The sequence below is a fragment of the Cherax quadricarinatus genome, chromosome 37 (assembly GCF_038502225.1).
Source record: "Cherax quadricarinatus isolate ZL_2023a chromosome 37, ASM3850222v1, whole genome shotgun sequence".
NCBI classification, from domain to species: Eukaryota; Metazoa; Arthropoda; class Malacostraca; order Decapoda; family Parastacidae; genus Cherax; species Cherax quadricarinatus.
Window position 1 is genome coordinate 8,965,957 of NC_091328.1, and position 12,507 is coordinate 8,978,463.

Here is a 12,507-nt window from a genome sequence, read left to right on the forward strand (position 1 = left end):
TCTCACCCCCTTCATGTTCTAAATATGGGTACTCCCACCCATTTTGATCCTTGTACTCATACTCTCTCTCTTGCATCAATCTATCAGTTTGCTCTGCCTCCACTGCACTAGACTTCACCTGGTCTGTTCTACCGGACTTACATGACAGCGATCATTTTCCAATCATTCTTACTTCATATTCACCACCTTTCCGTAGCCCTCGCTGGCAATTTGAAAGGGCAAATTGGGACCTTTACTCGCAACTCACTGCTTTTAGTGAGGTTCCTTCTTCATCCTCCATTGATGAGCTCCTACACCTCTTCTCGACGTCAGTTTATACCGCAGCTTCTCATTCTATACCCCAAACCTCAGGCAGGCATTCTCAGAAGTGCGTGCCTTGGTGGTCTCCTGCTTGTGCTCGTGCAGCACGTTTGAAACGCACTGCATGGGGCAGGTACCGATACAATAGAACCAATGAGAGACTTCTTGTTTTTAAGCAGAAGCGTGCGATCGCTCGCCGTGTCATCCGTGATGCTAAACGCACTTGCTGGCGAGACTATGTTTCTACCATCGCCTCTGCTTCCTCTATGAGTGCAGTCTGGAAAAAAGTGAGGAAATTGAGTGGTAAATACTCTCCTGACCCTGCTCCTGTTCTACGGGTCGCCGGTATTGATGTAGCAAACCCTCTTGACGTTGCCATTGAAATTGGCACCCATCTGGTCTGTATTTCCCGGGGGCTCCATCTATGCCTCTCGTTTTTTTCCCTCAAAGTCTGCCAGAGAGTTAGTACCCTTGGACTTTTCATCTCTCAGAGAAGAACAGTATAATGTGCCTTTTACACTTTAGGAACTGGAGGCAACACTCTCAACTTGCCGATCATTGGCAGCTGGGCCTGACGACATTCATATTCGTATGTTACAACACTTACATCAGTCAGCCCTTGTAGTCCTCTTACACCTCTTCAATCTTATTTGGGCACAAGTTCTTCCCCAGCTGTGGAAATCTGCCATTGTTCTCCCTTTCTGCAAGTTGAGTACTACAGGACATGATGCCTCCCGCTATCGTCCCATCGCTCTTACTAGTGCAGTTTGCAAAGTGACGGAACGTCTGGTAAATCGACGTTTAATGTGGTATTTAGAGACACACAACAGTCTCTCCACTAGTCAGTATAGCTTTCGTAAGGGCCATTCTACCATAGACCCCTTACTATGCTTGGATACGTATGTTCGTAATGCCTTTGCGAATAATCACTCAGTTATTGCCATATTTTTTGACCTTGAGAAGGCATATGGCACAACTTGGAGGTATAATATTTTGGCCCAAGCCCACTCCTTAGGCCTCCGAGGCAATCTACCATCCTTCCTTAAGAGCTTTTTAACTGACAGACGCTTCCGTGTTCGAGTCAATAATGTGCTTTCCCCGGACTTCGTCCAAGCTGAAGGTGTCCCTCAGGGATGTGTTCTGAGCACAACACTTTCTCCTTGCTATAATGATTTGGCCTCTGTTCTTCCACCCAATATTTGGTCATCACTCTATGTTGATGACTTCGCTATTGCTTGTACAGGCGCTGACTGTCATCTCATTGCAGTTTCTCTCCAGCATGCAGTCGACCGTGTTTCCACTTGGGCCACCACGCATGGGTTTAAATTTTCCAGTACCAAAACTCACCAAATTACTTTCACTAGACACTCTGTCATCTCCGATCATCCTTTGTATCTCTATGGCTCCCGTATCCCCGAACGTGATACAGTCAGGTTTCTAGGCCTTCTCTTTGACCGTAGGTTATCCTGGAAACCTCACATTACCTCTCTAAAGGCAACTTGTCACAGCCGGCTAAACCTTCTTAAAACCCTTTCTCATCTTTCCTGGGGAGCTGATTGTCGAACTCTGCTTCGCCTACATTCAGCCCTCATTTTATCGAAACTCGATTATGGTGACCAGATTTATTCAGCAGCCTCTCCTGCTACTCTCTCTAGCCTTAACACCATCCATCACCAAGGATTACGTTTATGCCTTGGTGCTTTTCGCTCTTCCCCTGTTGAGAGCCTCTATGCAGAAGCGAATGTTCCATCCTTGTCTGATCGCGGTGATGCCCATTGCCTTCGCTACTATGTACGCTCTCACGATCTCCACAATTTATAGAATGGTCACCGATATTAGTAGACATTATTTGTTCACCACCCCTGTTTGCTCCATCCCTTTTCTCTTCGCCTACATTCGCTCTTGTCTTCCCTTCAGTTACCACCTTTATATGTTCATGTAGCATCTCACTTTTCCCTACCCCCCTGGGAAGTTCCAGCTGTTCGGGTCTGTTCTTTCTCACTCCCTTGCTCGAAAGTCCAACTGCCTACGGTGGCTTCCTGCTCTCTCTTCTTGATCACTTCCACTCTCATTCTCATGCCATCGCTGTGTACACAGATGGCTCTAAGTCTTCAGACGGCGTCGGATTCGCAGCAGTGTTTCCGGACAGTGTCGTGCGGGGGCATTTACTATCTTTGGCTAGCATTTTTACTGCTGAATTGTATGCCATTCTTGCAGCACTTATTCATATCACATCTATGCCTGTGTCATCATTCGTGGTAGTCTCAGACTCCCTTAGTGCTCTACAGGCTATACGAAAATTTGATACTTCTCGCCCCCTAGTTCTCCGTATCCAACTTTGGCTACGCCGTTTCTCTACCAAGCATAAAGTTTTTTTTTGGGTCTCTGGTCATGTCGACATACAGGGCAATGAACAGGCAGACACTGCTGCACAGTCAGCAGTACATGACCTACCAATTTCCTATAGAGGTGTTCCATTTCTGGACTATTTTGCTGCAATAGCTACCCACCTTCACACCCGTTGGCAACAATGTTGGTCAACTCTGCTCTGTAACAAACTTCATTCTGTTAAACCAAGCATAGGTTACTGGCCGTCTTCTTGTCATCAGTGCCGAGGTTGGGAGACCACTCTCTCCCACCTTCACATTGGCCACACTCGTCTTACTCATGGGTATCTCATGGAGAGACACCCTGTTCCTCTCTGTGAGCAGTGTCAAGTTCCAGTATCGATTAGCCACAATTTGTTAGACTGCCGTCTCTATCAACGAGCACGCAGAATTTACCTCCAACGTCGTCTTCGTTCTACTACTTTCTTTACCTTCCCTTCTTGCTGATGGACCTTCCTTTAATCCTGACTCTCTCATTGACTTCTTAACGACTGATTTACTCCACAAACTCTGATGATGATACCTTTCACACTCCCCTCGGCCCTTTCTAGCTCAATCTCTTGCTGCCCTTTACCCTTTCACCATCCACAGCCCCTCTGTTCTCCATAACGTATTACTCATCCATCTCCCTTTTGCCACCTGATGCCCTCGCTTCCTTCCTGTCCTGCAGCGTTGTATAGCCCTTGTGGCTTAGCGCTTCTTTTTGATTATAATAATAATAATAATAATGTGATCTAGTTCATATATCTCCCCTCCTGCCACTGGTGCTTCCTGTGTTTACTCCATTTCATGCGCCTCTTGTCGTTTCCAAAACGTTTCAGAAACTGGCCGCTGTCTTTCTGACAGACTTAAGGAGCACAGAAGACGTGTTAACCTTGCCGACACTCTTTTCTGTCATGTTAGAAACCACAGTTATCATATTAACTGGTTCTCTTACAAAACTGTCTAGGATTTACAAGAGCCGTCTTGTTGAAACATTCCTAATATGAATTTTAGTCCTGACTTGGTCTTAGGCGATGGCCTCCTTTGTCATTACATTGCCAAAGGCTCCAAACTTAAGAACACTGGCGATATGACCTGACTTTTGTCTCCTTTCCTTTTCACATTTCCTATATTTTCATTGCCTTTCTTATGCCTTGGTGGGTTCTGTTCTATGGGAGTTTAGTCCCGCAGGGTATTTTCTCCTATGCCCGTGGAGCAGTAGCTCTCCTGCAGTGCTTCTCTGTTCTCTTGTTATTATAGACTACCCCCACTGTTGCTGCTGTTTCTTCGCAAATACTAGTCTAGCCTTAAGGGAGGGGTAGACATGTTAACACTGTTGTACTACGATGACTACTACTGCTACTCTTGTTCTACCGCTCCCTTTCCCTGCCCATTGTCATATATGTTATGATCCCCTTCCTTCTCCCTTTTCTGTGCGGCTTGTTAATGGTTCAAGTCTGACTGAATTGTCGTCATAAGTTTGTCTCCTAAGTGTGGGTTATTTGTGCATTGTTCCAGTCACGGTATTGTGACTCTTTTTATTCTTTAATAATTACAATATTATGTCGCTCAGGAATATAACGCATCTGTATTCTCACCGAATCTCCTATTTTATCTTTGATATTGGTGAGAGCGACACGTATAACTTAATAGGAACTAGGACGTCCTGGTTAGTGGCATATGTTCACTAGTATTGCTAACGTCCTCGCTAATAGTAACCCCGTCCTCGCTAGTGGTAACCATGTCCTCGTGAATAGTAACCATGTCCTTGCTATCAGTTACCTCGTCCTCTTTAGTAACCACGTCCTCGTTAGTGATAACTACGTTCTGGCTAGTAGTAATCATAACCCCGTCCTCGTTAGCAACTACGTTCTGGCTAGTATTAATTAACCACGTCCTCGCTAAAGGTAACCACGTCCTCGCTATTAGTAACCAGGTTCTCGTACTCGTCGCTGAGTAACTTTAAACTTTGGCTTTCATGTTTAATAACATTTCCTGAGGCAGTAATACACGTCTAGTGTAGCGTGACGGTGCGAGGAGGAGGAAGAGGAGAGGCTGGGAATACCACATACAACTTGTGTACGACCCGCCGCTACCTTGCTGCCGGGGACACTCACCCTTGACGGGTTTTATTTTGAAAAAAAAAAAAAATACAGTGTAGATTATACTGTCATTGTTATCCATGTTACACAGCTTTAGCAGGCTGAATTTGAAGTGTTTAAAAAAAAGTCTTTGCAGTGCAGGATATATTGTCATTGTTACCTATGACACAGCTGTCTTGAATTTTCAAGTGTGTTGTAAGTACGTCAGTCTTCTAACTTTTATTTTTGTAGGTTTAACGCCTGCTGCAGAATCGTAGGCTTTTGTTTCTTCATTTTTTTAATGTCTAAAATGATTTTTTTATTTTATTATATATGAGGTAGTTTTTGTGACTACCCGAGATCAGCATATTATCCATTTTATTATTTTATTGGTGTACTGTTATCCTCATTGGGTCATACTTTGCAACTTTGGTTATCTCAGATAGGCTATCGTTGCTTTTGCACTTTGGTTTTAATAACTGGGTGTCCGCAAAGGGCTACCTTATAGCAAAGAATAAAAAGTCACGATACCGTGACTGGAACAATACACAGATAACATGTGCACCTGGGAGACTGAAAGCTATGACGTTTTGGTCCGACTTGGACTAGTTATTGGTCCAAGTCAGACGGACCGAAACGTCGTCACGAGTTTCTCCTATAACCAGGTTATTTGTGTACTTGGTAGTAGTTGCCTGAATTCTTTTTTTTTTTTTGTCATTCACACGTATGTATACGCACACGCATACATGTGTACACATACATATGCACAAGTAACTAAATATCCGTAATCGCATACATACGCACATATAGACAAGCATACATATGCACGCATGCCAACGCTCACATCGGCACGCATATATATAAAAATGCATACGTATATGCATACATACGCGCCCACGTACATACGGACACACATAATTTTTTTTTTTTTGTATTTTGCTGCATTAAAATCAATAACTGCCTTGTATTCCTTTTACTTGAATAATATAATAAATTTTCCGATATTGATGCATTAAGAACCTGGTTGGTGAGTACAGACACAAGTGCGACAGTTTGGCGTTTTTATTGATGATAAAGATGAAGATACCAAATTTTATTAGCTGTTTTCCGTTCCCACCCTGCAAGCGAGCCAGTGTATTTCTTTATAAGTTAAACTCCCTACTAGATGAATGGTTCACAGAACCTACGCTTGCCTAATTCTTGGGCACGACCTACTTCCACATTGAACAAATGTGACACCACCTATGACTGCTGCACCTCTCCTGCCTACGGTTTATAAGCTCCTCCGCACGTATGGCGTATTCTATTCAAGACTGATGGACTGACCACATCGACTCAAGGTTGAGGGACTGATTACCTCATTCTACTCCTGTTCTTCAAGATTCTCCTTTGTATGGACTGATGAAGCCACTGTGTGGCGAAACGTTTTCTTAATAAAGATACCCAAGAGTTGCACATGTGTCTAATTTATCAACTCCCTACTACACTGATGTATTGTAATTGTGAGGGGTAGTGATAACTGCATAATGTAAGAACCAGGGATGGAGTTGAAAGTGGCCTTGACAACATTTTGGTCAGATTCATGTACTGTCTTGATGGTGGTAAGATTACTCATAGGATGAGCGGTGTTACGTTAGGTAACATTCGTCAGGAAACTGGACGTGTTTCTTGACGGTGTTGTCCGGTAACCCGCCCTATAAGGCGAAAAAACTCTTAAAAATCTTATGATCAGCAATCAGTACAGTAATTTTTAATATATTACTTAATCCGTCGTTTATCTTGTCAAATTTTTCGTTTTCCCATGTGTTGTTTAATTGTGAGTTGTCTGCATTTACAATAATGATTTCTTAGGCATTTTGTATTTCCATCGGATAAGAACTTTCACAAACAAAGAGAAACAACACGAATAATAATACCTTTCAAATAAAATTTTGCTCTCACGACTTGAGGTCACAGCCGGCGAGGAGTCTGTTCATCCAAGAAACGACCTGTCCTCCCTTCCATGAAAAAATAATATATTCACATAGCCTTTTCAAGCAAGAGAGATAGCAAACATAGAAAATGTACGGAGGTCGTACAGTGCTTGTATAGAATCAATAAAAGATCTAAATTACTGGAAATACCTCAAAGCACTTAGATTGTACTCTCAGGAACGGAGAGAGATACCTGATAATATATACCTGGAGGGTACTTGAAGGCCTGGGCCCTGGTCTACACATGGCCATAACAACTTACCGGAGTGAAACATATTGAAAAAAGTTTAGAATATCAGGGAGACTATGGAAACAGAGAACACACTGCCAACATCTGTAATTCAAGACTTCAACTTGTAACCAGCAGAAATCACAAATATTGCCGGAAGAGAGGTAGAAGTTTTGAACAAGAGGAAATTGGTCCACTATTAAATAATTTTTTGCTTGCTTACTGTTTTGTAAGACATTTGATATTAAGTAATTTCAAAGTGCTAAAGAAAACACACTAATACGTTGGCCGATTTGTTTGTAGCCCATCAATGTTGGTGAGGAAAGACTTGATATTTTTTAAAGTGTCGTCAAGGGACGTCCTTGTTGCTTTGGTCGTATTAGCGGCATCAGGAGACGTAGCTCGTCCCTTTGGTAGTACTATTAGTAGCGTCAAAAGACTCGCTCGTCGCTGGGTCGTATTAGCTGCGTCAATAACCGACGTTCATCTCTGATCATTCTCATGGCTAAGTGTGGTCGAGGTGTCCATCTAGCTGGTCTGCAGCGTCTCTCTACTTGCCATAACCACCATGCCCGCGACTGTAAAAACAACGTTACAAACATAAGCCGAAATAAGTGTACTCTCAGGCTACTTAACCTCACCACTGTCTACTTATGTATCAGCGTTAATGCATTGCTCAGTCTCTTATGTCTTCATAAAATTTTCATAAATTTTGGAGCTTATGACTCGCCTCTTATATTAGGTAAATATGGCATTGTCAATACGTTACGCGATATTATTTGGTTAATGTTTACTTTAAACAATGTTTTGTTAAATACTAACGACTTGTTAACAAACCTTACATTGAAACTTGTTTGAAAGTTTGCATCAACTTACCCACCAAAACCTCCTCCTAAGCCGCCGAATCTGCCGCCACCGAATCTGCCGCCACCGAATCCACCTCCACCGAATCTGCCACCACCGAATCCACCGTGTCTATGGTGGTTGGCATCAGGGTCTGCGTAGGCCATGGCTACGCCCACGGCGGCCATTACGACCACCACCATCATCTGACGACAGAAAAACAAATTATGTGCTGTCTGTAAGTCGAAGTTGTAGACGTTGCCACTTGTGGGAGGTGTAATGATATTTGAATGTTATTTTTTTTTATATATTTTATTTAAAAGCAACATATACATAAACCATAAAAAGAAAGAAAAAAAAACAAGCCGAAAATTAGCAAATCAAAAAACCGTGACAATGTTAGTACACACACACAAAACAAAATACATTTGAATACATTGATATAACAAAATTCTACTGAAATAAACCCAACCAGTTTATGCGAAAAAAAAACAAAAAAAACATACCGACTTCCAAACAAACAGTCGGAGTCAATATAAAACATGAAGGAATAAGTCCTATAATCATATATATATGTATATATATATACACACATGTATATACACACAAACGTGTATGTGCACATGTGTTCGTACAGAACAGACTGGATTATACATAGAAATAATACGCAAAATGACTTGTCACTAAATAAACTAATTATGTATTACATCCAATAATAGAACTATACCTAAGACATTGGTTCCCACAAACACACCTACACACACACAAAGGTAATGTTACCGATTAACATTCAATATATAATATGACCTTCCATACAAATAGAAGGGTATATATAAACCCCATAAAATACTTACATATTCTCGTGCATAGTTCATATTGTACTCCTTCAATTATACGATAAAAAAAGACGTATGACAAGGATAAAGCTATCATCAGATTCGAATATATAAAGTATATCCTCACATATACATATGAATATAACCCCCTATATAAAATGGTTCCTATAACGATAAAAGAAAAAACAAAATCACATACAACTTTTAACTCTGTGATTTTACAAAATTCATAAGTAGTGAATGGTTTTGAAAACCGACAAGTTGAAGAACTGAGACACCCGTGCAACACATGGGAACAAAGATTCCCATGTGCCGCACAAGCGCCCCAACTCTTCAAAATTTATAAGGTCTACATACCCCGGAGCCCCCGACGGCTCCCTGCAAATAAACTTCACCCACATCAAACACCTTGCATAACCACTCAACCCTCCTCATCAGGCATCCAATCACTCCAAGAGGACACACCACTGAAGAGACCAACCCCTTGCCTCCTCACCCCGTCACCAAGCGGAGTAAACGTTCAACAGTAAGTCCACGATATCCCTCCGGAAAACTAGTTACCCACCGTCCCCCATATAATTGTTTGTTCCTACACGCTGTCCTATAAAAAAAAGCCGCCAACGCTTTTATCCTAATGTTTCCCTCCACCTCCCTCATCCCCCAAGAGACATACAAGTAATCAACTATTACGTATCTGATAGCCCTCCCCACCTCGTTGGGCACTCCTCCCATATCTAACATTAAAGCCCTAAGGGGTGATATCTGACCCCCCCAATAAAAGGAAAACCCTCTTCAACCACAATCTTACCACCTCCAAAGCAGAACAAAAATATACTACATGGAAAGCAGTTTCAACTTCCCCACAAAAACCACATGACGCCTCTCTCATAAAACCCATTTGTCTTAGCACCTCTTTCGATGCCAAAGTCCCCATAAGAAATCTATATACTAATTCCCTCACTCTTGCCTGTATTCTTAGTTTACTGAATTCCACCCATATCACTCGCCAATCATATGTGGGATACACTGCCATCCCGTGCAGTGATTCCTGGCGACGACTCGCGCCCACCAACCGCTTTACCTTGAGTTTTTTAACATTGCGAACCTTTAACATAAACCTCAACATATCTTCACACTCCACTAAGTCCCTGCCACCCCACCATTTGCAGACATCCCCCATCACCTCCACCACTCGAAGACCCCTTTCCCCCCCTGCCCGAATATACCTCTGCTTCACATATATAGCCTTCACCCTAGATCCTAATGCCATCAATCCCAATCTTCCCTGTCTTACCGTAGTCATTACCACATCTTTGACCAACCACGCCCTCCCAAAACCCCACACATACCTCAATACTCTCCTTTGTAATTCCATAATATCCTGACTTCGTAAGGGATAAATTTCCGCCACTCCCCACACCTTACTATAAATCAGCGTATTTACCACCACAACCCTTTGATGCAAGGTTACGTCCCCGGCCCAGAGACTCTTAAGCCTACTCAAAGCTCTGTCCATTACCATTTCTGAATTAACCCTCCTGCTCTCCTGTGCATCTGCCAAATACAAAATCCCACAAATCTTGAGCCTTTCTACAGTTATCCAGCCAAACTCCTCCCCCAAGGTCCCGCCTACTCAAGCGCCTACCTTCAGCAACCGTAATTTCTGCTTATTATCTCTCATCCCAGTAGCATTCCCAAAAATCTCGAGTACCCTTCCCACTTTGCTTAAATCTTCTATCTCATTAAGTAAAACAGTTGTATCATCTACATGAATCGTTATTTGCAGCTACATAAAACTTGCATTTCAGAGTTGATAGTTTTACAGAGGTAAAAAGTTTGAAAATGTGTCATGACAAAAACTATAATATTGTGTTAAAAAATACTCGAATTCTTATTCAACCAGAGAACAAGGTGGAAAGTTCATACTTCATTCTTAACTGTTTGGAACAGGAATGTATTATCAAAATGAAGATTTTTTTTAATGTAATCAAAGCAAATGATTCAACTCTAGTCTTCTAAAAGGCTTTATGATAATCATTTTCTTCCTCTGGATAATACTGCAAATTCCTACTCTTTATGTTTAGCCTAAATTCAGGAACAAAATGGATGGACATTATTTCTGCTTGGGTTTTGAGGAAAGTCTTTGATAGAGATCTTCATGAAAGACTAACCAAGAAGCTATAAAATACAGGAGTAGTAAAAGGCAAATTATTCACAAATAACCTAAACGTTCGAGAGGAAATAATTCATAGTGCGTTGAATATCGGCACCAACTGTAATACCACAACCAACACTAATACTAGAACGTACATTAGTGCTAGTACTAACACCATTACCCATACTTGAACTAGCACTAGTATCAAAACTTTCACTAGCACCAGTAAAAGCATCAACACTAGCACCAGGACTAGTTCGATCACTAAAAAGTACCAGAAAGCAGCACTAGCACCAGCATTAATATTAACATCAACCTCAATTAAGTACTAACCAAGGCTCGGAGATAGTTCATGGTGACTGCAGTTGACTTTCGTTCTTCGCTTTATAGTAAGCACTGATGCTGGTCAGAGATGCTTCTTGCTATTTACATCAAAATAGCTTCCCTGACCCTCCCTCCGTCTTGCCACTGGTGCCTCGTGCAGTTACCAGGTAATCAGTACAATACATTGTCCTCATCGCCTCCGAGCCGTGTGGACGAGCTGCGCAGACGCTCCTGTTTGAGTTTGTTTTGCGCAGTTTACCTGATTGAGCTGCCCCTAGCGTTGGTTGGTGGAAACTTTATTTTCTCCAACATGGCGCTGAATAGCAGAAGAAGAATCAACACTGTCTGCATTGAGATGATCCGTGGTGCTGTCACAGGATCCAACATGGATTTATTATTACCAGCGATCATTCGCGATACCTATGGTATAGCAAATGAGGAGATATGTGGTGTCGCATTAAATGGAATGACAAGAATCTTCGTTAAAATGACGTCTGCACAAGTCTACGAGGCAGTGGTCGACAAATATCAGGAGACCATCATACCGGTTAATACAGCTGTGTCATTCCTCGCCCAGCTGCCGGTGAGGGTGGACGTTTTGCTACTCCTCTCTGACAGGCGCAAGTGCTAGCCAGGCTGTCACAATGGTGGTTGGGGTGCGACGCAGAATTAACACTGTCGGCATAGAATTACTGAGAGGTACAATCAATCAAGATTCGGCGTTGACGTTGTTGCCTCTGATTATTCGAGAGACATATGGGATTGAGGATTGCGACCTTTACGGTGTAGCCTTAAATGGAAACTACCGAATGTTCGTGAAACTGCTGTCATCACACGTGTATGAGGATCTACTTGCTCAATATCAGGATGTTGCTATCGAGGTTAACGAGGGCATCCTGGTAAAGATGGTCGATGTTTCGAGTCAATTTACGTATGTAAAGTTACGTAATGTGCCTTTCGAGGCAAATGAAGCTGACCTACGTAGTGTGTTCGGGAAGTTTGGAACTGTACACGTAGCTCAACAAGGCAAGTGGACGGCAGGGGCTTATGTGGGTTATCCGGAAGGTAGTTTTAACCTAAAGATGACTCTGAGGCAACCTATACCTTCGTATGTGTTCTTAGATGAATTTAGGACACAAATACTCGTAACTTACGCTGGACAACGTAGAACTTGTAGACTGTGTGATGGTTATGATCACATAGCGGCTGAATGTGTGCGGCGGAGGACTGGCCAGGGAATACCAAGAAGTGACATTACGAGGCGAGGACCTACAGTGACAGATCAGAACCGCCAGGATGGACGTAGGCGTGGTCGGTTGTGGAGTGAGGAAGTGGAGGAAATGCAACGTGAGGTGGAGCATGAGGGTGCAGTGCAGCAATTGAGTGCGTCTGCTGAG

General features: G+C 42.5%; 1 long non-coding RNA gene across 1 annotated transcript; it reads right to left on the reverse strand.

Annotated features, from left to right (window-relative positions):
• Positions 1-5,797: 5,797 nt before the first annotated feature.
• On the reverse strand, positions 5,798-11,294 carry LOC128702466 (uncharacterized). The gene is made up of 3 exons (XR_008409111.2): positions 11,120-11,294; positions 7,829-8,001; positions 5,798-7,530 (listed from the first exon to the last, which is right to left on the reverse strand). It is a non-coding gene; the product is annotated as an uncharacterized lncRNA (long non-coding RNA).
• Between the last annotated feature and the right edge of the window lie 1,213 nt (positions 11,295-12,507).